The 27,776-nt window shown below is 47.3% G+C and overlaps 1 protein-coding gene across 2 annotated transcripts in view; it reads right to left on the minus strand.

The window, feature by feature from the left end:
• Positions 1–27,776, minus strand: part of SPECC1L (sperm antigen with calponin homology and coiled-coil domains 1 like) — a 480,979-nt gene that overhangs the window by 39,270 nt on the left and 413,933 nt on the right. The gene's annotated exons all lie outside the window — the stretch shown is intronic.

A 27,776-nucleotide genomic window follows, 5' to 3' on the forward strand; every position in this document is an offset into this window, starting at 1 on the left:
GATACTGATCACCAGTGCAGAGAGAGAGAACTACACAAGAACTCATCCCCAGCTCAGAGACACAGAACTGCACTGGTACTGATCACCAGTGCAGAGAAAGAACTACACGAGAACCCATCCCCAGCTCAGAGATGCAGAACTGCACTAGTACTGATCACCAGTGCAGAGCCAGTACACCATAAGAACCCATCCCCAGGTCAGAGACACAGAACTGCACTTGTACTAATCACCAGTGCGGGTGCACGGTACTCCATAAGAACCCATCCCCAGGTCAGAGACATATAACTGCCCTCGAACTAATCACCAGTGCAGAGACACAGAAGTACACGAGGACCCATAGCGAGCTCACAGACCTAGAACTACACTAGTACAGATCACCAGTGCGGGTGCACGGTACTCCATGAGAACCCATCCCCAGGTCAGAGACACAGAACTGTACTTGTACTAATCACCAGTGCAGAGACACAGAAGTACACGAGGACCAATAGCGAGCTCACAGACACAGAACTACACTAGTACCGATCACCAGTGCAGACACAGTACTCCATGAGAACCCATCCCCTGCTCAGATACACAGAACTGCATTAGTACTAATCACCAGTGGCGAGACACAGAACTACATGAAAACCTATCCCCAGCTAAGAGACACAGAACTACACGAGAACCCATCAGTAACCGAGAGACACGGAACTGCACTAGTACTGATCACTAGTGCAGAGACACAGAAATACACAAGAACCCATCGGTAGCTAACAGATACAGAACTGCATAAGTACTGATCACCACCGCAGAGACACTGTACTACATTAGAACCTATAGCCAGCTCAGAGATGCAGAACTGCACTAGTACTGGTTATCAGTGCAGAGACACAGGTCTAAACAAGAACTCATTAGTAACTCAAGAGACACAGAACTGCACTAGTACTGATTACCAGCGCAGAGTCACAGAACTACACCAGAGCCCATCGCTAGCTCAGAGATACAGAACTGCACTTGTATTGATTACCAGCGCAGAGACACAGAACTACACAAGAACCCACTGTGAGTTCTAAGAGACATATAACTGCACTTGTACTAATCACCAGTGCAGAGACACAGAAGTACACGAGGACCCATAACGAGTTCACAGACATAGAACTACACTAGTACTGATCACCAGTGCAGAGACAGTACTCCATGAGAACCCATCCCCAGCTCAGATACACAGAACTGCATTAGTACTGATCAGCAGTGCAGGGACACAGAACTACACGAGGACCCATTGTAAGCTCAGACACAGAACTACAGTAGTACTGATCACCAGCGCAGACACAGAACTACACGAGAACCCATCGCAAGCTCCGAGATACAGAACTGCACTAGTACTAATCACTGGCGCAGACACAGAACTACACGAGAACCCATCGGTAACTCAGGGACACAGAAATGCACAAGTACTGATCACCACCACAGAGACACAGTACTACATGAGAACCTTTAGCCAGCTCAGAGATACAGAACTGCACTAGTAGTGATCACCAGCGCAGAGTAACAGAACTACACGAGAACACATTGCAAGCTTCGAGATACAGAACTGCACTAGTACTGATCACTGGCGCAGACACAGAACTACACGAGAACCCATTGCAAGCTCTGAGATACAGAACTGCACTAGTACTGATCACTGGGGCAGACACAGAACTACACGAGAACCCATCGCAAGCTTCGAGATGCAGAACTGCACTAGTACTTACCACTGGCGCAGACACAGAACTACACGAGAACCCATCGCAAGCTCAGAGATACAGAACTGCACTAGTAGTGATCACCAGCGCAGAGTAACAAAACTACATAAGAAGCGTATGCCTCCTCTGAGATACAGAACAGCACTAGTAATGATCACCAGCACAGAGACAAAACATTACATGAGAACTTAATGCGACCTCAGAGACACAGAACTGCACCAGTACTGATCACCAGTGGAGATACAGAACTATATGAGAACCTTATGCCACCTCAGAGACACAGAAAACTGCACTAGTACTAATCACGAGTGGAGAGACACAGAACTACATGAAAACCTATCCCCAGCTAAAAGACACAGAACTACACAAGAACCCATTAGTAACTCAGAGACACAGAACTGTACTAGTACTGATCAGCAGTGCAGGGACACAGAACTACACAAGGACCCATTGCAAGCTCAGACACAGAACTACACTAGTACTGATCACCGGCGCAGACACAGAACTACAAGAGAACCCATCGCAAGCTTCGAGATACAGAACTGCACTAGTACTGACCACTGGCGCAGACACAGAACTACACGAGAACCCATCAGTAACTCAGAGACACGGAACTGCACTAGTACTGATCACCAGTGCCGAGACACAGAAATACACAAGAACCCATCGGTAGCTCACAGATACAGAACTGCATAAGTACTGATCACCACCGCAGAGACACTGTACTACATAAGAACCTATAGCCAGCTCAGAGATGCAGAACTGCACTAGTACTGGTTATCAGTGCAGAGACACAGGTCTAAACAAGAACTCATTAGTAACTCAAGAGAAACAGAACTGCACTAGTACTGATCACCAGCGCAGAGACATAGAACCACACCAGAACCCATCGCTAGCTCAGAGATACAGAACTGCACTGTCTTGTATTGATCACCAGAGCAGAGACACAGAACTACACAAGAACTCATTAGTAACTCAAGAGACACAGAACTCCACTAGTACTGATTACCAGCGCAGCGACACAGAACTACACAAGAACCCACTGTGAGTTCTAAGAGACATATAACTGCACTTGTACTAATCACCAGTGCAGGGACACAGAAGTACACGAGGACCCATAGCGAGTTCACAGACATAGAACTACACTAGTACTGATCACCAGTGCAGAGACAGTACTCCATGAGAACCCATCCCCAGCTCAGAGACAGAACTGCATGAGAACCCATTGCTAACTGAGTGACACAGAACTGCACTAGTACTGATCACCAGTGCAGCGACACAGAACTACACAAGAACCCATTGGTAACTGAGAGACACAGACCTGCACTAGTACTGATCACCAGTGCAGCGACACAGAACTACACGAGAACCCATTGGTAACTGAGAGACACAGACCTGCACTAGTACTGATCACCAGTGCAGCGACACAGAACTACACGAGAACCCATTGGTAACTGAGAGACACAGACCTGCACTAGTACTGATCACTGGCGCAGAGAGACAGAACTATACAAGAACCCATCAGTAACTGAGAGACACAGAACTGCACTAGTACTGATCACCAGTGCCGAGACACAGAAATACACAATAACCCATCGGTAGCTCACAGATACAGAACTGCATAAGTACTGATCACCACCGCAGAGACACTGTACTACATAAGAACCTTTAGCCAGCTCAGAGATGCAGAACTGCACTAGTACTGGTTATTAGTGCAGAGACACAGGTCTAAACAAGAACTCATTAGTAACTCAAGAGACACAGAACTGCACTAGTACTGATCACCAGTGCAGAGACAACTACATGAGAACCCATCGCTAGCTCAGACGTACAGAACTGCACTAGTAGTGATTACCAGCACAGAGACACAAAACTACATGACATCCCATCGCGAGCTCAGAGATACAGACTGCACTAGTATTGATCACTAGCGCAGGGACACAGAACTAGTTGAGAACCCATTACCTGCTCAGAGATACAGAACTGCACTAGTACTGATGAACAAGTTACTTACCTTTGGTAACGCTTTTTCTGGTAGATACTATATCTGCCTGTGGATTCCTCACCTTCTTTTATTGTGCCTCAGTGGGACTTGAATCTAGTCTTGACTTTTCTGATGGGCGCTCCCTTTGAGCCTCTTCATAAATGTCCTATGAGGCTTTTAACCCTTAAGGCAGTCTTCCTCGTTGCAATAACCTCGGCAAGGAGGGTGAGTGAGCTTCAAGCTCTTAGTTCCAAGCCCCCTTTCTTGACCATTCATGCTGATCAAATGGTTCTAAGGACCAGGGCTGCTTTTCTTCCTAAGGTGGTGACTCCTTTCCACCTTGGTCAATCCATTACCCTCCCTACCTTTTATCCTCCCCCACACCCTTCCAAGGAGGAGGAGAGGTAGCACCGTCTGGACCCCAAAAGGGCGGTGTCTTTTTATTTGGACAGAACTAAAGACTGTCGCTTGGATGACCAGCTCTTCATTGGTTTTGCTGGCTGCAAGAAAGGAAGAGCGGTCCATAAAAGGACTTTATCAAGATGGATCGTCCTCTGTATAAAGATCTGCTACTCTTTGGCCGGTAAGGATCCTCCAGAGGGTATAAGGGCTCATTCCACTAGAGCTAAGTCGTCAACCTCTGCGTTGACTAGAGGTGTTCCTGTTGAGGACATTTGTAGGGCGGCTACTTGGTCTTCCCTCCACACTTTCGCGAAGCATTACTGCTTAGATGCCGAGGTGAGGAGGGACAGTCACTTTGCGCGCTCTGTCCTTCAGGATTTCCTGGTTTAGAAGAGTGGACACCCTCCTCCGGGAGTGGGGACTGCTGTGGGACTCTATTCACAAGGTGAGGAATCCACACGGCAGATGTATCTATCAGAAGAACAAGTTACTTACCTTCGGTAACACTTTTTCTGGTAGATACTATATCTGCCTGTGGATTCCTCACTGACCCACCCGCCTCCCCGTTGTCCACTCTTCTTTACCAGAGTTACTGTAATGTATTGTTTATATGATGTTATGTTAAGGAGTTGTTTCATTTGCTTTCTTGCACTTGCTTCACACTATGTGTGTTTCTCCTTGGCTTTTTGTGTTGTGTATACTATGTATATTTCTACTGTCATTGGTCCGTCCGTGTGCCTCGATGGCATGGAAAAAAGGGCGGAACTGATGTCATCACGCCGGCGTGGGCCTATTATAGGCGCCGGTGACGTCAGCGGAGTCGCGAGCGGAGCCGTGACTCTGTGACGTCCTATCCACGTCGGCGCGAGGCTACGAAAAGAATTTCCGGATGTTGCTGGCGCAAGGGGGATATTGCACTAGTACTGATACCCAGCGCAGACACAGAACTACATGATAACCGTATGCCACCTTAGAGACACAGATCTGCACAAGTACTGATCACCATCGCAGAGACACACAAATACATGCCATCCCATCACCAGCTAAGAGATACAGAACTGCACTAGTAGTGATCACCAGCACAGTGTAACAGAACTACACGAGAAGCTTATGCCACCTCAGAGACACAGAACTGCACCAGTACTGATCACCAGCGCAGAGAAACAGAACTATATGAGAACAGTATGCCACCTCAGAGATACAGAGCTGCACCAGTACTGATCACCAGTGGAGAGACACAACATTACATGAGAACCTTATGCCACCTCAGAGACACAGAACTGCAGCAGTACTGATCACCAGTGGAGCTAGACAGAACTACATGAAAACCTATGCCCAGTGAAGAAACACAGAACTACACGAGAACCCATTGCTTACTGAGAGACACAGAACTGCACTAGTACGGATTACCAGTGAGGACACAGTACTACATGAGAACCGTATGCCAGCTCAGTGATATAGAACTACAAGAGATATCAATATAAACAGTAAATGAGGATGTTCTGATAGACTCCATTTGATATATTTTCCATGCTGTTGATCATGGTGGATAAAAATGTATGATCTCTGTTTTTTGATGTGAAACAAGTTTCAGATGAAGAGCTATTTACAGTTTAGATCTGTATGGTGTTTCTGGTGGTACAAAAACTCCTAACACTCAATGTGACATACTATTCCCAGCAAAACAAAATTGTGTGTGTGATGGCAACTAAGGAACATAGCAAAACAAAAATAACCTAAGCACTTTAACATAGAAGCCTAAGGAAAAAAACTAAAAAAGTCAGAAAGTAAACATGAAAACATTATACATTTGTCATACGATTTCTAATAATAATAACGATGAGGGCTGGTAATAAGGTATACAAAAATAAAATGGAAACAAAATAATGGAGGTCAAGCCTTACAGATACATAGAATACACTTGAAAAAACTATATGTTGGGGCATGTAAATGAAGTAGTTGGACTGCCCGATAGTCCCACAGAGTAGAAGAGACTGACCGCTACCTATTGGAGAAGGGGGGTGGCAAGCCTGGCAGATACCAAGAGCTTAGCTAGGTCTTCAAAGCATATGAGGCACCAGTCCAAGGAAGCTGGTGTAGCACTTGGGGTTGAACGGCGGGGGAAAAGATGGGCCTTTTAAGTTCTCTCTTGAAAACAGAAGCCAAGACGTTTGTATGATCGAAGGAGGAATAGAATGTGTTTATATAAAGCCACTTAATCGCTTTCTTGCTGACTCCATTCTGGAGTGGAGATTTGGGGTACAGGGACCCAGCTTTCAATGTCCTGAACTCAAATATCTGCTTGTAAAGTTTTTACTTTTATAGTTTGGAGCAGAAAGATCACCTAGCTCTGATGGTAAACTTATGGCAACATTTGTTGGGAATACTTAAAAAGAAGTTGATTCAGTGTAAGGGAAGGTTAAATGATAAGTATATTTCTTGAATGTATTCGGCATGCGGCTCACTGCTGGGTGACGGAACTTGAGATCTATGGTGCCCCTGAAATCCCCAGTTGGGATAAAGTTGTCAGTGGCTGGATTGGGAGCTGGGAGCCTGCGCTGTGTGCAGCAGTTCCTGGACGTTGGGGACGAGGAAGGCGGCAGCCATTGAAGCAGGTAAGTCCATTTTCAGGTCGAGCCTGGGTAGCACAAGTGCTGCTGCGAGGCATGCTGTATTGAAGTATGGACTTGTAGCCCCGCCCACTCTTCACCCATATTTTCAATTGGCTTGTGACATTGTCCTTCGTAAACGCTGACTTCTGATTCGTTATTAAGCGTGTTAGTCCCGCCTTGTCTGCATTTGTTACCTCCCATACCAACTGGACCTTTTACTTGCCTTGTTACACGGTCTGCTTTATCTTGGCTGTGAGCACTATTTTGTTTAATGATTAGCCCCTATTCCACCCACTACGTTGCAGCACACCGCCCACTTTTATTTACTAATGGAGGGACGCTTTAACTATAGCGGCCGTGTTTCTTTATTTATTTTAGCAGCGCGGTCCACTTTAAGCTTAGCGGCTGTGCAAACTTATTTTGTTTTGTTTACTAGCGCCCATGCATCTCTTTCACATTCATGGAGGCCGGTCCCCTTTCTTTAGACAAGCCGCGTCTAAAGAAAGGGGTGTGGCCAACATTAAAGTGAAAGCGCGGCATGAGCGTTTTTACAAAAAAAGCAACATGTTTGTCAACTTGACAAACAGATGCTTTTTTTTCCTCTAAGTGCCACATGCAGATGTTTTACTTTAATGTCGCCCACACCCCTTTCTTTAGACGCGGCTTGTCTAAAGAAAGGGGCACCGCCTCCATGAATGTGAAAGCGCCGCATTGGCGCTAGTAACCAAACAAATATTTGCAATGCAATAGGTCTTGCATTTGCGAGAGTTTAAGCTATTGCGTTGCCAATAGCTCAAACTCTCGTGAATGAGAGACCCATTGCATTGAAAATGCTTGTTATTTCTTTATATATTTGTTTTCTTGTCACCGCCCTCCCCCAGCCCCAGCATTTCGCAAGAGGAGTGGCCGCTCATGGCATTCCGTCCATCATCTGTTCTTTTTGCATTTGAGATACATTATGTCTCACTAAAGGAGACATAATGTCACATCTCAGCCTTTAAGTGCGATTTATTGCAGTAGACATCTGTAAGGAGATGTTTTCAGACTACAAGCGGTGTCCATCGTAAACACGATTCATCAAGACCGAAAAGATCTCACACCACAACAAAAATGCCTCTCGCTGTGCCTGTTTATAACGACTGTGCAATGAAATCTCAGACCTCAAGAGAGATCTCTCGCAGTGCTTACTAAGGTGGTTTTACAGTACAAGAAATATTATGTGTGGTGACTATTTATTGTGACAATATATCTAGGTCTTCGAGACAAATTGTGTGCGACGGTTCCCTCAATGAGTCCGAGAGGATACTGCAGCCACTTCCGAGGTCTCTCGCTCAGCCCATCGGAGGGGTCTATTGCAGAGTGTGACTATAACAAGATCTCCCTCGGCCATGAGCGGTCCCCTTTCGGTCACCGATGACTGCAGCCTACCAGGAGAGGTTCCTCGCAGAATAGATGTGGACTCGCTAGGGATGTCCCTCACGGAGCCTCTTTACACTGACAGGGATCTCAGCACAACACAGATGTCTCTTAGATCCGGAGGCTGCCTTAGACTACTAGAGAGGTCTCTCAGAGGCCCTGTTTATATAATAAGGGGCTATCTATGCCCAATAGAAATAACTCCCCGGCAGCAGGATTGGGAGGGGGCAGATCTCTGAGAATCTCTGATCACTCGAGGTGTCCCTGCAAGGACAGAGCCCTTCACCCCACAACAGATGTCCCTCCCAGCACATGACCAGGGCAGGGGATCTCTTGATTCACTGCAGATGTCCTTCGCTGGGCCTTTTCACACTGACTGATGCCTCTGCCTGACAGAGATGCGCACCGGAAGGCTGGATGTGTCGGGAGTTATTTCAGCTCTCTAGAGAAGCCTCTCGCAGAGACTGAATAGACAGACACGGAGCCCACGTGACCTGTCTCTCCCAGAGACCTCGACTTACTAGAGATGTCCCTCGCACAGGGTGCCTCGTCTCACTACAGATGTCCCTCGCAGCACAGGATACCTCGCCTCACTAAAGATGTCCCTCGCACGGGGCACATACCTCTCTACAGATGTCCCTCACAAAGGCTATACATAGGGGCAGAGGGGATGTTTCGCACGGGCTATTTATAGGCATCCTCAGGTTGGAGCCGCCTCAGCCCGGGCCCTCTCCCGCAGCCTCCCTCGCCCCGTGATGCCGCAGAGGGCCGGGGTCAAGTCCACTGCTGGGAAGCGGGAACCCCGGGCCTGGCTTCCTGCCTGCGCCGCCCGTACGTGCTTCCGGCAGGGGCCGCTGTCCCCAGCAGGGAGGGCTCCTACGTGCTGCGCCGCACAGTGGCGGGAAGCCGAGCTCCGGGCCCGGGCGCTGTGGGAAGGAGCTTTCTATAGACATTCCTGCGCCCTCCGGGCCGCCGGCCCACCTCACCCCACCCCACCGGCAGGAAGCACAGGCCGGCGGCAGGCTCTCCCGCCCGCAAAGGCCCAACCTGCAACTGGGGTGAAAAGGAGACCCTCCGCTGCAGGTTCATCGCAGGCTCCAGACTTTCTGCCCTGTATTCACACTGAGGGCAAGAGTGAAACGACAGTTACAGCAAACAGAAGTGCCCGTGTATCAGCCGTGCATGAAAATGAGTGACATGGAAACAAAGCCACAAACATCAAATGATAAAAAGTATTTTTAAAATAAAAAATAAAATAAGGTTCTTTAAAAATAGAAAGGAAGTATTATACCCTTATACATCAAATTCTATCACTGCATTGAGAGGCAATTATTAGAAATACAAGTTTTTAAGAATGAACTTAGAAACATTCCTAAACCATTCCCTGATGACAATGCCATTAGAACCAAGAGGCAGGTCAGTTGTCGCATGCTTCGTGCATGAACAACAGAATACTCTATTCAATCAAATGCAGGAGGTTTTTCTACACCGCACAGGCTGAACGCCCTTATTTGAAAGTGCTCTCGTATGCGAGAAGGACGAAAAAGGAGGCTCTGTGAACAAAAACATTTGCCTAGGATCACACACTTTAGTCAAGCGGGGAAACCAGGTTTGAGCTCAGGTTTTCTGGTTTCGCATTATGCAATGCAGCTACTATATGGTATCTCTTTTTCTCCTTTTTAACCTCAAAAATGTTTGCTTGGTTTGTAATTATTGGAGCATGAGGATGTAATATAGGTGGTAGGCAGAAGACACATGAAAGCTCAGTTTGTTTAGGTCATAAGGGTCCAACAGCACCTCCAGCCGAGCCAGCATCAGGCACCTCGCTCGAGCTTTCAATCGCGTACGTGCCTCCAGTGTTACACAGTGGTTATTTGTTAGCATCAAAGTTTGGGCTCCAGTAACTTAGTATACTACAGAAAAGGAAGGAGAGACTTCGGCAGACTTTGGCTCTGAGCAGATCTGGTCACGAACGGCCTAACCGGCGTCACTTGAAATGAGAGCCAGGGAGCTGCGCTTTCAAGGCCTCTGTGGGACTCAAAGGAGGGAGAAACACTCAAGATAGGGATATCCCAACAGATGAGATGTACGATTTATTTTAAAGCCTCCTTCCCAGGACTTAAAAGTTCGACCCACAATGCACCTCTTTTTGACACTTCTGACTACACAATTTTTAAATTTCCATGATGGAACGAAGGGTAGCCAAACTCAGCATAACCGCAACAGCAAGGTCTCACGTGGAAAATGCATACTGGTACCAAGAGTAACAATGCAGGCTCCATCTCCACAAGATCATCGCACATGCATTTGGATAAAGCTTAGGACCACTATATATCGTGCCTTTCAATCCACAACGGTGGTCACACGCACTGGATTTTCAAACGGACAGATGTCCTCTACACGCCACTGTTTTGTCCTGGCCCTAGTAAGCCTTCTTGCAGGGGCTTCAACAGATACATTTTCTCTCCAAATGTCTGCTGTCCACACTTCGGGGAACCCTGCATACAGAGGAGGCACCTTTACCTTCCAAGAAAAGGATTGTATCTGGTAACCATCTATTTAGAGGAGGAAAGCCTGCATTTCCCAGAAGGCAGTTCACCAACCTACAAAGGGTGCAGAATTACCTGGGAGAGATCATGAGGCAGTAGGCAAGACCATGCAAGTTACCTACTGGCACTGTAGCGCACCAGCCAAGGTCAGATGCAGGATTCAATATTACTACAGCATAATGCTGGAACAGACTCGGACACTTGCCTCTTGGTGGTAGAAGCTTTCCACAGAGTCAAAAACAACTTTTGGGGAATGAGTTATTTCCCTTCGAACCAGATTATCCCGGGATAGAGAGAGGGAGGGAGAGGCAGAGAGAGGGGAGAAAGAACGAGCGAGGGGAGAGCGAGAGGGGTCTATCTAGGCTACGGGAGGGTCATCTGGCAGAGTATGTCCCCCGTAGCCCCCGAGGCACTGCATCGATGAGTAAGTAGCGCTACGTAGGACCAGCCACTGACACCTTTATCCCAACTGGGGATTTCAGAGGCACCATAGATCCAGAGTTCCCTCACCCAGCAGTGAGCCACATGCCAAATAAATGAATGAAAAATACTTATCATTTATCCTTCTCTTACACTGAATCCACGTCTTTTTCAATATTCCCAACAAAATGTTGCTGCAAGTTTAACATCAGAGCGAGTTGATCGTTTCTGCTTCAAACTATAAAATTTAAAACTTTGGAAGCAGATATTTGAGTTCAGAACATTTAAATCTGGGTCCCTGTACCCCAAATCTCCACTTCAAGAATGGCATCAGCAAGAAAGTGAATAAGTGACACAATACACATATTCTATTTCTCCTTCGGTCGTACAAACCCCATAGGATTTCAAGAAAGAACTTAAAAGGCTCTTCTTTTCCCCCCTTTGTTTAACCCCAAGTGCTACACTACCTTCCTTGGAATGTTGCCTCACGGTTTGAAGACCTACCAGCCTTTTGGTATCTGTCAGACTTCCCACACTCTTCTCCAAAGTGTGACAGTCTGCCTCGTATTCTTTGGTGACTATCGTACAGTCCAACTACTTCATTTTCATGTGCCAACATTTAGGGTCAGATGTAGGAACCCTAAAACCGGTCGGTAACGGCCGAAATTACAGAATTTTCGCCATTACAGACCCGTATTAGGCATTTGGGATGTAGGCGGCTGCATTTCAGATTCGGTAATTTACCGAATCGGTATTTAAGAATTTGGTAAATTACCGAATTCTTAAATACCGATTCGGGAATCTGAAATGTAGGAAGCACTCAAGTGAGTGCTTTTCACCTGTAAGGATTCGTTATTTACCACCAACTACAAGTTGGTGGTAAATTACGAAAACCCTTAAAACAGCTACTTTTTGCATTTAATAACAGTGCCATGTGGCAGACATACATGTCCTTAGGGCATGTATGTGTACCACATGTGCACCCATGCACAAATCAGGGGTGCAACAGGGTGTCAAAGTTACACCCTGCCACCCTTGAATGTTTACCCCCTTTTACCGAATCGGTAAATACGGATTCGGTAATTCCTATTCCTACCTATCGGCCTACAGGCCCATAGGAATGAATGGGAATTACCGAATCTGTATTTACCGATTCGGTAAATACCGAATCCTACCGATTCGGTAATACTTACTGAGTAATTACCTACATAGCATTTACCGATTCTAAAATACCGGATCAGTAAAATTCGAGTATTTTAGATTTGGTAAATGTAGTTTGCCTACATCTAGCCCATAGACTTTTAAAGTGTGTTCTATGTATCTATAAGGCCTGACCTCCATTATTTTGTTTCCATTTCATTTTGGGTACCTTATTGCCAGCCCTCCCCGTTTTAATTATTTGAAATTATATGACAAATGCATAATATTTTCATGTTCACTTTATGACTTTTTTTTGGTCAATATGTAAAGCGCCCAAATGACTGACCCTCGGCTGTTTTTTGCTATACAAAACCTCAAACCGAAATAAAATGTAAAAATATATATATCCATATAATAAGAGTGTGGTATCTGCTCCAGAAATGTTTGCTGAGCTTGGCTCTAGGCATTGGTGTTCTTTATGAATCTCACAGCCTCTTGCCACCACCTGTGGACATCAACCTTGAGTAGGGTGACCAACCGTCCGTAAATTTCACGGACCGTCCGTAAATTGGACTGGCTAAGTGAAAGGGTCAATGGAGAGAGAAAGGGAGGATGGGTGGATGGCTGAAAAGGTGAATGGGTGGAGGGATGAGTGCCTGGATGAGTAAATGAAAGGATAGCTGGATGGGTGAAAGGATAAATGGCTGAATGGAAGAGTGGATGGATTAGTGTACGGATGGATAGGGTTAAAAGGTGGGTGAATGGATGAGTGAAAGTGTGGATGGAGGGATGGATGAGTGAAATGATGGCTGGAAGGATACACAATGGATAGGTTTGCAAATGTATGAATATGTTAGGATATAATTGGGATTACTTATATACTATGCGGGACCTCCTTTGATGTGTCTGTAAAACCTATTTTTTGTCCGGAAATTTTGTCCTGAATTTTGACCCCCTTTCCTGAATTTATGTCCTGAATTTTGACCCTTTGTCCTGAATTTTTACCCTCACTGTCCTGAATTTGCACCCATGACAGTTGGTCACCCTAACCTTGAGCCGGGCTGACCCATCCACGGTGTGTGGGGCCTACGTAGGTCATCTTTATCTGGGACCTAACAAGGGCTATCGGCCGAGGCACGTGTAGTCTTGCACCCCCCCGCCCCCCACCCCTCCTCCCCGCATCAAGCCAGTGCGTTCCTGATGCTGAGATGTTCGCTCTCCTGGAGCAGTTTGCGGGCTCGTCTCTTAGATGCGTTGAGGTGCCACACACAGCGGGTGCCCTCTGCTCTCTCCCCATTCACTCATCCGCAGAGTCCTTAAAGGCGCGCAGGAAAAGAGCACGTACCAGCCGCCACAATGGGCTGCGACTGTGCTATTGTGCACCCGCACGCGCGCCATGATTGTAGGACTTGAACGCAGGGCGCTCCATTCTCACGGTGACCTTCCTGCCGGTACGTGATACGTCACAGACGTGCTTCACTGCCCGAGCCCTCCCTCCCTAGCACCACTCTAGGCCGCTGACGCATCCCTTACCTCCTCACCCCCACCCCTAATACCGTGCGGCAGTTAGTGTAGGGCGCTCAATGGATGCTGGGTCCACTACACAAGTGGGGTTGTTGCACTGCGCATGTGCCGGGTTACTCTTAAGCTAACCCTATCCGTGGTGTGGGCGCCATTGATGCGCTTGAATACATTCCATTCGTTGCCATTATATGTAAATCACATTACATGCAGTGGCTCTGTCATCTGGCAAGCGACAGGAATCTACCGTTCGTAAGCTCGGGGAGCGGTGCGATCCCGGCGGCACAGCCTCCGCCCGTGATGAAGGTGCCCCCACTGCAGGGCAGGGTCCCGCGCCAGAAACGCATGCTGAGGGCACCTTGATCACTCTTAGTTTTCACAAACTCCAGAAGCAGAAGGTTGGGTGCGACAAACAACAAGGCAATAGCTCTGGCATGCAGGCAGCTTTGTCTCTGTGCTGGGGGTAATTGTTTTCCCTGCAAGGGACCAGACAGCAGGGACAGTGGGGGGATTGGCGGCGGGGCACTCCAACTGAGCCAGAGGGAAGCAGGGAAGGGTTGTTTTGGGAACTACAAGCATTTGCAATGCAATAGGTCTCGCATTATTAAAAGTTGGTGCTTTTGGCATTGTAAATGACAACGTTTTTTAATTATATTTATAGTTTGCAGTGGAGTGCTAATTTGACATATGCAATGACACCACTGCAGGAGACAATTGGAGGAGAAGGCAGGGGGGACTTGAAGAAAGAGAGACAAAAACAAGGGGCCACGAAGGGGAGAGAGGCTGCAGGAAACATAAGGCTGTGGAACGGTAAGCAGGGGGGATTTGAGAAGACAGCAAGTGGCCATGTAACAGCCTGGGGTGGTGGGGGTGGAGGAAGAGGCTGCAGGGGCTGGAGGGATTTGAAGAGAGAACAGGAGAGAATGGCAAGGGGCCATGAGGTGGTGGAGTAGGCCACAAGAGGGAGGGCAGGGGGTGCGCTCTAAGGCAGGGGGCAGACATAGGTTGCACTCTAAGGCAGAAGGGGGATGGGGGAAGAGGGTGCATTCTAAGGCAGGGGACAGCTTTCTCCACATCTCAACATGCAGCATTTTAGCACGCAGCGCTGCATCACTCATCTGCGGCATAGGTTCTTAGCAGCTGCTTGAGGCAGCTTGCTCCACATCTCAACATGCAGCCTCTTAGCACGCAGTGCTGCATCACTCTCGGCTGTGACAAGGGTTCTTGACAGCCTCTTGTGGCAGCTTGCTCCACATCCGAACATGCAGCATCATACCATGCAGCGCTGCACCACATTTCAACATGCAGCCTCTTAGCACGCAGGGCTGCATCACTCTCAGCTGCGGCAAGGGTTCTTGGCAGCCGCTTGTGGCAGGTTGCCCCACATTTCAACATGCAGCCTCTTAGCTTGCAGCACTGCATCACTCAGCTGTGGAAAGGGTTCTTGGCAGCCGCTTGTGGCAGCTTGCTCCACATCTCAACATGCATCCTCTTAGCATGCAGCACTGCATCACTCAGCTGTGGAAAGGGTTCTTGGCAGCCGCTTGTGGCAGCTTGCTCCACATCTCAACATGCATCCTCTTAGCATGCAGCGCTGCATCACTCTCAGTGCGGCAAGGGTGTGGCAGTTTGCTCCATGTCTCAACATGCAGCATCTTTTAGTGCAATGCTGCATCACTCTCGGCTGTGACAAGGGTTCTTGACACCCTCTTGTTGCAGGTTGCCCCACATTTCAACATGCAGCCTCTTAGCTTGCAGCACTGCATCACTCAGCTGTGGAAAGGGTTCTTGGCAGCCGCTTGTGGCAGCTTGCTCCACATCTCAACATGCATCCTCTTAGCATGCAGCGCTGCATCACTCTCAGTGCGGCAAGGGTGTGGCAGTTTGCTCCACGTCTCAACATGCAGCATCTTTTAGTGCAATGCTGCATCACTCTCGGCTGTGACAAGGGTTCTTGACAGCTGCCTGGGGCAGCTTGCTCCACATCTTAACATGCAGCCTCTTAGCATGCAGCGCTGCATCACTCTTAGCTGTGGCAAGGGTTCTTGGCAGTTGCCTGCAGCCAAGACCGTGGAAACGGAAAAAGGACTACTACGAGTATAGTACGTGCTTAAGTAATCAAAGATATTTGCAAAAAGAAATTGAAAAAAAAACATCTATTGATGTTTTTTTCTATTTCTTTACTTTTGGTATAATCTCCCGCGCTTAACTTATAACATTAAAAGTAAAGCGCGGGTGCCGCGATTATACCAAAAGTAAAGAAATAGATTTTAAAAAAATGTCTTTTCTTTTGGTATAATTGCGGCACCCACGCTTTATTTATATCATTAAAAGTAAAGTGCGGGTGCCGCGATTATACCAAAAGTAAAAAAACAGAAAAAAAAATCAATGTCGTTACTTTTGGTATAATCGTGGCACCACGCTTCACTTTTAATGTTAAAAGTAAAGCGCGGGTGCCGCGATTATACCAAAAGTAAAGAAATAGAAATAGAAAAAAAAATCAATTTCTTTACTTTTGCTATAATCACGTCACCCGCGCTTTACTTTTAATGTTAAAAGTAAAGCGCGGGTGCCGTGATTATACCAAAAGTAAAGAAATAGAAAGAAAAAAAAAATCAATAGATGTTTTTTTTTAATTTCTTTAGTAAAGTAAAGAAATAGATGTTTTTTTCTATTTCTTTACTTTGGGTATAATCGCGGCACCCGCGCTTTACTTTTGATGTTATAAGTAAAGCGCGAGGGCCGTGATTATACCAAAAGTAAAGAAATAGAAAAAGAAAAAAAAAATCAATAGATGTTTTTTTTTTATTTCTTTACTTTTGGTATAATCACGTCACCCACGCTTTACTTATAACATCAAAAGTAAAGCACGGGTGCCACGATTATACCAAAAGTAAAGAAAAAAAACACGAGGGCGGAAATCGAAACTAGTGGTGTGCGTGCACCACAGAGAAGCGGGAGGCGAGAGAGCCTGTCGTCTGTGTCCGTACGCTGATGCACGTCCTAGACACAGACGGGAATGGGCGAAGCAAAGGCGGGAAATGCGCCCGCCTTAGATCAATCGCGTGCCGTAAAAAAAAGACCCGCGAAAGCCAAGGAGAGACGGGGAAAGCAAAACCACACGCACAAGCGTGTGGGTAGCGTTTTAAAGCCTGTACTGCAACGCAGGCGCGAGACCTAAAAAAGACATGTAGACGATGCAGGGCGTCAAACTTCATACGCTCTTCTCCCTCACTGCTGACAAGTCCCGCCGAGCCTTCCCTCCTTCCTATACCGGCGTCCTCACCCCGACTGATCACTGTAAAGCATCACATGTGACATGACGTGACTTCTGCTCCCATGTGAACTGAACAAGAACTGGTAGCAACCACAATCTGCATCTAGTCAGCCAGCTGAACCAGTGACTAGCCCAACCCACAGGGCGCCCCAGACCAAACACAAATACAATGCAACTCTTCTCACACGGCAAACAATGCAATAGGGAGAAAGAGGGTCTCCCTTCGCCTCCATCGGAGCAAAATGATCCACTGTCTGAATGGACCCCTCCTTCTCCAGGCTTGAGCTATTTTAGGAGTACTACGCCACCCGTGGATGAGCAGTGAGCACTTTCAGTAAATACCAGCTCTTTCCAAGCACCGGGTGCTATAGGGTCAAGTAGCTGGGCTGCTAAGAGCTTCAAAGAAACGGTCAAGAAAGTAACCTGTCCTGTCAAAAACGGTTTCAATTATAGTGATGACATCCTGTTGTATGGTCGAAGCAAGGAAGAGCACAATGCAGCGTTATCGGAGGTCTGTGCCTGCCTGGAGAAAGCCAAGCTCACGCACACCAGGGACAACTGCAAGCAAGAGAAGTCTGCACGGACAGTGTTCAATCGCATATTCCAGAGGAGGCATCGCCGCTTGAACAGGAAATGGTAACCCCTCTAAACAACACGCCCCCTTCAAAGGACCTCTCTGACCTCTGGTCTATGCTGGGCATGGTAAGGCGCTGCTTTAGATGGTACAAAACACACTGACGTCACTAATGCCCCTCTCAAGGAGCTCCCAAACCAGGGAAGATAGTTTGTCTAGTCACAGGACTGTAAAGCTGCATTTCTACACACCAAGGATGATGTAGGTTTGGCACATATGACTCCAGTGTGTGCACTGATATGACATGGATCCTAAACTGCCTTGATTGGAGGGCTATTTTGCCACAGCCCAGAATAAGAAGAGAGAGTTCCATAATACATCATGCCTTACGCAGCAAGTGCTCGACCACAAAAAGCTACCCACTGCCCGAGGAGGAGAGCCTGGCTATGGTCTGAGCCTGCAAACACAACCGTTTTTTAGGTCAGGCCTGGCAGCACGTCCGCTGCTCTGAGAGGCAAGCTGTATGAAAGTATGTACTTGAAGCTAGGCCCACTCTCCACCCATATTTTTCATTGGCTGTGTCTTTGTGAATGCTGGCTTCTGATTCAGTAATGGGCTTATTAGTCCCTCCTTAGTACCATCTTGTCTTCATTTGTAACCTCCCATGAGGACTGGCCCTTTTGCTTTTGTTGTTACACCGTCTGTGTTATTTAGTCCGAAAGCACTATTTCTTTAGTGAGTGTTGTTTTACTGCAGGCATGACCTGCTTTCCTGCAACATTCAGCGCGCCATGCGTGCTTTCACTTTCCATGCAGCCGGGACAATAACAGCCGCTTCTTTGGAATTAAATAGGTCTTGCATTTGGAAGAGTTTGAGCTATTGGCATTGTAAATGACAATAGCTTAAACTCTTGCTAATGCAACACCTATTGCTTTACAAATATTTTACTTGTGGGTTGTTTCCAAGCGCCCCATGCCACACTTGCACTTAATATGGGTCGTGCCCTGCTGCGTCTAAAGAAAGGGGCACAGCAACTATTAAGTGCAAGCGCGGCACGGGCCCTTTGAAACGAACAATAATGGCAATTAAATAGGTCTCGCATTTCGGGAATTTAATTTATTGACATTTACAGTGCCAATATCTCAAAGTCTCGTACATGCTAGGCCTATTGCATAGCAAAAGCTTACGATTTGGAAAGCCTTTCACAATATTAATAGACCATCAAACCTCATTGATTAATACGACAACCGTTGAGCCGAGATTACTCCCATAGAAAGATGAAACGTACCTAGTATGATTTTAGAGTTACACTGAAGCCAGAGAAAGGGGACAGTGAAGCTGAATATAATTCATACGATTTGGTCTCAGACACCCAAGGACGACCATTACTTGCTGAAGAGTACACCTGTTGGGACAGGAATGTCTACTGCGAATACCCTGGCCCAAAGAGCCTGGCTGCATATGAAAATGGTTTCCTGACTTTTTGTTTGGCGCTACCGTCACACTAATCTAATGTGTGTGCAGGGCCTAGGCCTGGACCTAAATGCGAGGAACCTCGAGGGGTGCTTCCAGCCTACCCTCATAGTGGCCAAAACACTTCTGTGCATCCTCTGGGTAAATCATAAAAAGAGGTGATAGCTGCAAACCAATTTTTTGTATATTAATAGTGTGACCAGACATATGCGTAGTTCGTGAATGTGCTTCTGGTGAGGCAGCACCAGGACACCATATTAACGCAGAGGGGAAACATCATTAACAACGAAGGCAGTACTACGCGTAACGTTTACAACGAGGCACTTACCACGTAAACGTCTTTCCAACGCGTATGCCTTCAACGATCGTATTTACCACGAACAAAAAAAAAAACGAAGGATTAAAAAGGGGGGTTGGGGGGGTCTCCCCCCCCATAAAAAAACGATCCCGCCGTGCCAAAGAATACAGTGTCATAAGAGAGGAAGCCGAATAAACTTCCGCTTCCTCTTTATGACGTAAGAACGACGTGGCAAAGAAGAGGAGGGGAAAACTAATTCCGTGGTAACGCATGCGTGGAAAAGGCATGCGTTGCAAAGGAATTCGTGGTAACAACATATAACCAACGCAGAGCAGCCAGAAGTCGGACAAGAAACGCTTCTCCTTTTAAGACATACATCCTAGTCACCAGTTGTTGCATTCCAATCGAGCGACAGACGAGGCGAGGATTGTTTTAATACCGTGAACTCTTACATAAGGAGGTAAATGCATGGAAGAAGAAAGAACATTTTAATAACGCCCACACTGAACCAACGTGCTGACGGCACCATGCAAGCAAAGCAAGCGAGTCTGACCCCCGTAGAAGAGCTCCCTTAACTCTTCTATCCAAGCATCGATCCATTCATCCACCGTTTTACATTTCTATTCTGTCATCCAATCAGTTCATCATCCAACCATTCACCATTCCATAAATCCATGGGCCATTTCGTCCAACCATTCGTTCACACATTCATCATCTAAGAATACATCCATCCCCCCAACCATCCCTCCATCTTTTGACTTAGCCATCCATCGATATATCATCAGTTGATCCTTTAGGCCATCCATTAATTAAGCTATCACCTTTCCATGTACTCTGCCATCCATTCATCTTTTCAACTGTCCATCCATTCAGTCACCCTTCCTTATCACCAGTCCCACCTTTTCTTTCACCCATCCTTCACTATTCTTTCCTTCACTCTTCGATCTACACATCTTTCTTTCATCCTTGCTTCCACTTGCTCTCCTGTTTTATCATCCCTGCCCTTTTTCACCATGTTTTTAGATGCATCTTTTCGTCCCCTTCACTGACGCTGGTACTGCCTTACAGTGTTAGTTGTGAGCTTTTGACGAGTGCTGCAGACAAAAGAAACTGAACCTGCATCACCGCTGTAGCTGCCAAAGCAGGGTTTTCACAAAACCCCAGAGTATGAGGGTTCTCCACGCACACATCCTTCTTCCTAGCAGCTTCCATTAGATATGCCCCCACCTCTCCCCTTCACCTCAATACTGCCGATGGGTCCCACTGCGCAGTGTCCCATAGGAAGGCCCAAAATACGGCAGACCTTCCAATGCATGGAAGGTGCCAATGCTGTGGTGGACATGACAGGCCTCCCCATGGCAGTCACAGTGGTTTCCCACCTCTACAGGATGCAGGGTATTCTCAGGCTTGGGAGGGCAGAACCTCCGATTTCCAGTGGTTCTTTGGTCCCACTGTTCGATATACAGATATTCACTTTAAGGGGGCTGTCTCAATCTATTTCTCCGTCCCCAATCACAGTTCAGCTTCAGCGAGGATGCACTCTGGTGGAAATTCCAGTTCACCAGTTGAAAATAGTTTTAACTGGGCCCAGTTGGTAAGGCAGTTTAATGAACTATTAGAAAATCCTACTTCCACCTTGAAACTAGCTATTGATGTTACATGATGATCCCTGGGTTTATATTTATTTTTTTAAATCAGTCGACCCTCTTTTGTTTGGACTTGTACAGTCTAAAGTCAAAAACCCTTATGCCACAACTAGATCGGCTCTCATAGTGAAGGCGCACGTAAAGAGTTGTGCTCTAGATTGCAGTCAAGGGATCTCCACATATGGAGAGCAGCATCTCCCAAGGTCAAACGCTATCCTACAAAAAGATGCTCTGGCACCCTCTTCTCCAATGAGTAGCTTGTGAGCTCCTGGTAGGTCTTTAGCTACCAAAAGTAGCTCTTCTGTGTGCAGCCCAGGCGACTAAATAAAAAGCTTTCGCTTAGCTGAACTTATTTATGTACACCAAAACTAAAAATACATGTATTTGAGAGGAAAATGTATGTATTTTCAGAACTCATAAGCTAATGTTTGGAGATTAATGGCAGACTTTGTAAAATATATTTAAAGCTGATATTTGAGGGATAAATCATAGCGTTGAGGATACTTATGACTCATATCATTACCTTGGCACCAGGGGCTTTACAGCTATAGTTATGTATTAGCCATATAGGGGCCCTTCTTAATTGTTGAAGCCGTTTTGACATTCCTGGTGACAGCCTGTCTGAGGCACTGAGGTGCACACTGTACTCTTGCATAGGGCGGCCACTAATGTAATCTGGTCTAACATGCTCACTATTACAACAGTAAGAACGGTAGGTCTGGATGATATTCATTTAACATACATAGCTTGGAGACCCCTGCTCTGGCAGCACCTGAGATCGTGACATATTCGGCTAAAAGGACCTCCCTCTGCGAGCCGGGGGTAGGGGGCAGCACCTGCCTATGCAGGACACGAGGTCCTGATATCGTCCATTAAAATGGGCTTTCTTGGCCCGGGGATAGCTGCCGATCTGCACAGTGCAGGCTCTGGGTATGTTCTCCTAATGAAATAGCCTCCCAGTGGCCACTGAATAATGCTGTCTGGGCGGAAGGGAGGGCCTTATCAGGACCCAGCAGTTTCCAGAGGACCTTCCTGAAATGCTTGATAAGGCCAGACGGAGGAGGGAGCCTGGCCAAGGCTGCGAATACTCTGGTCTTATGAACAGAGTTAAATGTGTGCAGTTCTGGTTCATAGGAGTACTACCCACATAGTGTCACAGGATTGTCTGGAAACGCACAAGAGCCACGGCCACATGGGCGCACGTTCAATGCTCTGTCTACCACGCACACAATCCATGGACCACAGGAAAACCTGTAATACACCCCACTCTGTATGTATTGTACACGAGCTGGAGCTCCATGGGTACCCCGACTACACATGCCTGTATATTACAGTTTTAGAAGTTATTTCCCTGCCGTGAACTGCTCCAATGGGAAGGTATTGGATACGGTGTACAACAATTGGTACATACTCTTCCATATGTGATACGGTTTTATTGTTTTTCCGCTCTGGCCAGGTTCTTGGATTTCTTCACTCTATTTGAAATCTGTACTATATCTCTTATGACGTGTTCCCAACTATTGTCTCTGTTTTTCTTTTCCCGAGTCCATGCAAGGGTTCTTGAGCATAGAGATGTATCCTTGAATTTACAAACATGCGAATCAGTAGGTAGGATCCGAACGGGCAACTGGCTAAGGAATTTTTATTCATGTATGTGTTGATTATGTTTTCGTTATACCGTTTGTTAATTTATGTTAGTGTGCACCCTGGCTGTTTATACCATACTAATACAACTATTCTGTTTGTAAAACTTGTCTTGTGTGAGCCCTATACACACAACAAGTTGGCCGAAGGATGCTATATGCACTATATGCACTTATTGTATTACCGATGTTGTTAGATGTTTTTGTTATGGTCTTGTGTCATATTCATGTTTGTTTTCGTATTTGGTCTTTTTGTATTTGATTTTAATACATGTTATATTTTATCTGTTTTCAGCCCTGAAGAAGCTCTCAGCTAGAGAGCGAAACTCGTTGGCTGATATCGTTCCTTGAATGTTTTTTAAAAGACAGAACAATTGTTTCCTAATAAAGAAGTGACTTTACAATACTACTTTGATTCCTTGGACTTTGTAAAACGTGCACCCTCAACATTATTCATTAGTACCACGACTATACACTCCAAATCCAACATATTGATCAGGAGCCAGGGCCCCATGGGTGTGCTTACTATACACTCCACTTCCAACATATTGATCAGGAGCCAGGGCCCCACGGGTGCCCCTACTGTACAGCCTACTAACACTATAATGCACTGGAGCCAGGACCCGGTTGGTACACCTGATATATACACCCCACTCCATAAATAATGGGCAGGGACCAGGGCTACACGGATAGCCCCATTATATACCAGGCAGCAGGTCTCATGGGTATCCCTACTGTACACTGTTCTGTACATAATGCACAGGAGCCAGGGCACTATGAATACCCCTACCAGATCGCTCACTAAGACTAAAATGCACTGGAGCGAGAATCCTATGAGCAGCCCTAACATGCACCCTGCTCTATACATAATGCACATGAACCGGGGCCACATGGGTGTCTCCATTACATACCCGGTGCTAGGGTCTTGCGGGTATCCCTACTACACACTGTTCTGCATATAATGTGCAAGAGCTAGAGCCCCATTGGTACCCCTATTAGACACCCTGCTCCGTCTAAAATGCACTGGTGCCAGGACCGCGTGGGAGGCCTTGCTATATATACACCTCCCCCTATACATTGCATATGAGCAGGGGCCAAATGGGTAGCCCTACTATACTCCCCGCTCTGTATATAATGCAGAGGGGTGGTGGGATCGCTGGGGACTCCATCATACACTCTGCTCATCTCTAATTCACAGGAGTCGCATGGCTACCCCTAGTGTGCTCACAAAGCAGAACATTTACAGCAGGAATTGACCCATTAGTGCCCTCAGACTGTCCCCCGAGATTTAGCCACGTGCAACAGGTGCCCTCAAAGCAGCCAATGCATAATAAAGGCCCCATGAGTACTAGTGATTGCTCCTAAAGGTGCCAATCTACGGCTAATAGAGGCATCCTGGGTACCTTGGCATGGCCTGTGAGTGGTCAGTGTGAAGCAGGAATGGGCGCGGTGTACCCCTGGCATGCCGTCGGGGTAGTCAGCGTGCAGCATGAACAGGCCCCTGGATATCCCTCACACGACCTCAAACACATCCGTGTGTCACGGGCCCGTGGGGACTCCATTACGTCCTAAGAACTGTTACTGCCAGGCATGAATGTGCGCAGCGGGCCTGGCATGACCTCAGGGCGCTCAGCTTGCAGCAGTAATTGGTCCATGAGCCCCCCAGCGTGCACTGGCGCTGTGGTTATGCAGCAGTAATGAACCCATGGGTAGCGGGGCATAGGGGCCGAGGGACGGACACATGGCAATGGACCCCTACAGAAGAAAGGGCCCTGGGGCGCAGTGCCACATTTCAGGGAGCCGGGCGTGTATGCGAGCTCGGCCGCCGGCCCCAGTTGGCCCCACAGGACGTGCTTCCAGCGGCAGGGCAAAGGGCGACGGATGCCTGGCAGCAGCAGAGCGTTAAGTGGTTGTCTGGCAGGGCAGTGCTCGGTCAGGGAGCCAGCAGCGGGGCACAGGCAGTGATAGATCATAAACTGGCATTAGGGCATTAGCCGCCGCCCGAGCACCTGCCACGAGCACAGGAAGCGCGGGTCCACTCCAGAGGCTCGGAGCGGCGGCGGCTGCTGATGAAAACACGGCGACCCGGCCGAGCGCTTGTGTGCGAGGGATTACCACAGCAGAGGGGCATGGAGGGTAATGAGCGGGAAAGAGCCGCGCGGAAGCCAGATGTCGCGCTCTGCTGCCGGTGGGAGCCAATCATGGGCGGGCGCGAGGGCAGGGAGCGCGGGAAGGACGCCAGGCGGCCAAATACCAGCCACGACCCGGGCGTCAGAGCAGCCGCGTGTCACTCAGAGCAGGCACGTGGTGGTGCTTACTGGCAACCAGCCGAGCACCGCTCCTGCACGCCCACGAGTACACCCCATGCATGCACCATTCTCGCACACCATGCACCACCCATGCATGCCCACAAGTACACCATATGCATGCATCTCTCCTGCAAAGCTATGAGTGCATCCCATGCCCCGCCCCTGCATGCTCACGAGTGCACCGTACGCATGCATCTCTCCTGCAAAGCTATGAGTGCATCATATGCACCGCTCCTGCATGCTCACGAGTGCACCGTACGCATGCATCTCTCCTGCAAAGCTATGAGTGCATCATATGCACCGCTCCTGCATGCTCATGAGTGCACCGTATGCATGCACCCAGGGCTTCAAGTAGGCCGGGTCCTGCAGGTGCTCACCACTGGCCGTTTTTAAACGGGGGCATTGGATGGGTTCCTATCGGGCTCTGTTTTTATTACCTCGCCATACAGACTGTTGGACAGGCCTAACAAACTTGGCTCATGCATTGCTACGCAAATAACTCCTAACTCTTTCTCTGCTCAATTCACGCAATGTGGCTAGAGTCACTTTGGAGCCTCTTATAGGTGCCCTGCATAATTGGCCAAGATTTACAATTTTTCTTGAAACCGTGCTGAACTTTGAATGTGCCTCTTGTATGCCATATATTATATTATTTGCATGCTTTATCTATGTAATCCCCTTTTTCTTGAGTCAAAGTACACTACAGTTGTATGTAGTCTTGCGATCAGGACTGGTTCCGACAGTCACATATTATCCAGATCTCTGTCTAACAAGACATTTTAAAAGCTCTCATCTAAAGCCATGTACTCTGCAGATGTCAATGAAACGGATTAGGCAGACCCTCTAAGGGTGGGTGTGACACTCATTCAGCATTACCTACTACGTCCTTCAACGCTCCTCTTAATCATGTCTAAAGTTGAAACAATATAGTAACCCTCATTTCAAGAGTCCCATTATTTATTTGAGCAGGTAATACAGCTCCCGTTAAAAACTAATACTGCATGGATCTTTGTATCCAAAATAAACATTTTGATTGAATTGATTGACTAATACTGCTGGTTGAAGTATTTACCAGGTGCAGTATCACCTCCACAGTTAAGCACCTAGGACTAAGGAGTAATGTGGTACTACTGCATGCTTTATCCCATCAATAGCTGTAAAACTTGAAAATATGTGTATTTAACCTCTTGTATGCTGATGAAGGAACCGCTCCGTCATCAGCTGCGGTGGCGCTGTACTGATGACGGAGCGGTTCCGTCATGGCCCGCCCGCCGCTCATGCGCGGCGCAAATTCCGCGCCCCCGCTGAGCGTTCTATTGAGCGGGCGGAGCCATGACGGAACCGCTCCGTCATAAGCACAGCGCAACCGACGCTGGTGACGGAGCGGTTCCGTCACCAGCAGGCGCCCGCCGCTCTTCCGCCCCGCCCCCGTAGCACTGCGGCGGAATAGCCGCCGCAGTGAAGGGGTTAATCACTCCCGTGGTTCTGCTAGGGTCATGCAGGCTTTCCCCCTCTGTTTATATAGTGTAAAGCACCACAATGCCTTGTTAGGGGTAGTGATTGTAATATAATGCAGTTACAATACAATATATAACTCATACTAAAAAGAATATTCTAATACTCCGCAGTCCGGTAGTTGCTTGTAGTTCATACAGGCTGCTTAATAATTGCCTTTTACTGCTTGACACTCTTACACTCACATAAGACAAAACTGCCAAGGGTCACGTTCATTACTCAGTATTGAACCAGTCCACAGCAATAAACCCCCCATCACAATACAAGATTTAAAAATAAACACGAGAGGCGCTTGTACAGTGACTGCTTGAACTCTTGTATTTGTGATAATGCGCAAAAGGGAGGCTCAGTGAAATAGAGTATTTGCTTAGGCACTTTTTGAGCCTGAGCCTAACATTAGTTCTCCCTGTAACTATCTCCTAATCACACCAAAGGTTAATGATTTGTCCTTAATTCTTGGAGGAAAAGATTAGAGCATGGGTAGGGTCGAACTTGAACGGAAAATAGGCCTGGGTGCCAAAATAAAAGTGTCCCCCACTACAGAATCTGACAGCTATAAAAGTTGTCCATATTTGCAAATTGGGCAGTTTTGAACTTGCAAAGACAAGCCGTATACGTGTTTTACAAAGTGTGAAAGGCTGCATGGATTTCAGTTAGCTGCAGACAACATTTATTTTAAATTCAGATATGATATACCAGATATGAGGCAGGAAGAGCGCCTACCACACCAATGTCATGACTAAACACCAAATATGTGGACAGGAGAGGCTTTACACTTCCAAGCACCAGACGGGAGAGATCTTAGAGTGTCCAGAACACGAGTCAATACCATTGAGACCTTACACTGCCCAAGACACAAATGAACACCAGATACATTGACGGAAGTGGCCCTACACTGCCAAGAACACGAGTGAACACCAAATAAGAGGAGGTAAAAAAAAACCTTACACTGCCCAGACTATACGTGAACAAACGAGGGCTTAAACTACGCAGAGCACGAGAGAACATCACATATGTGGATGCCTGGGATAGGCACACACTGCCCAGATCACAAAAGAACACCATATATGGGACAGAGGTAGTATTTACACTGCCCTGAACATGAGTTAACACCCGACATAAGGCAGTAAGAGCCCATGCCGCACGTTCCAGATATAGGGACAAGAGGGGCTTTACACTGCCAAGCCCACAAGTAAACACCAGATATGTAGACGAAAGAAAGTAGCCAGAACACAAGCCAACACCACACACTGGCCCATCTATGAGTGAACAC

This window comes from Lissotriton vulgaris, chromosome 11 (assembly GCF_964263255.1).
Source record: "Lissotriton vulgaris chromosome 11, aLisVul1.2, whole genome shotgun sequence".
Lineage (NCBI taxonomy): Eukaryota > Metazoa > Chordata > Amphibia > Caudata > Salamandridae > Lissotriton > Lissotriton vulgaris.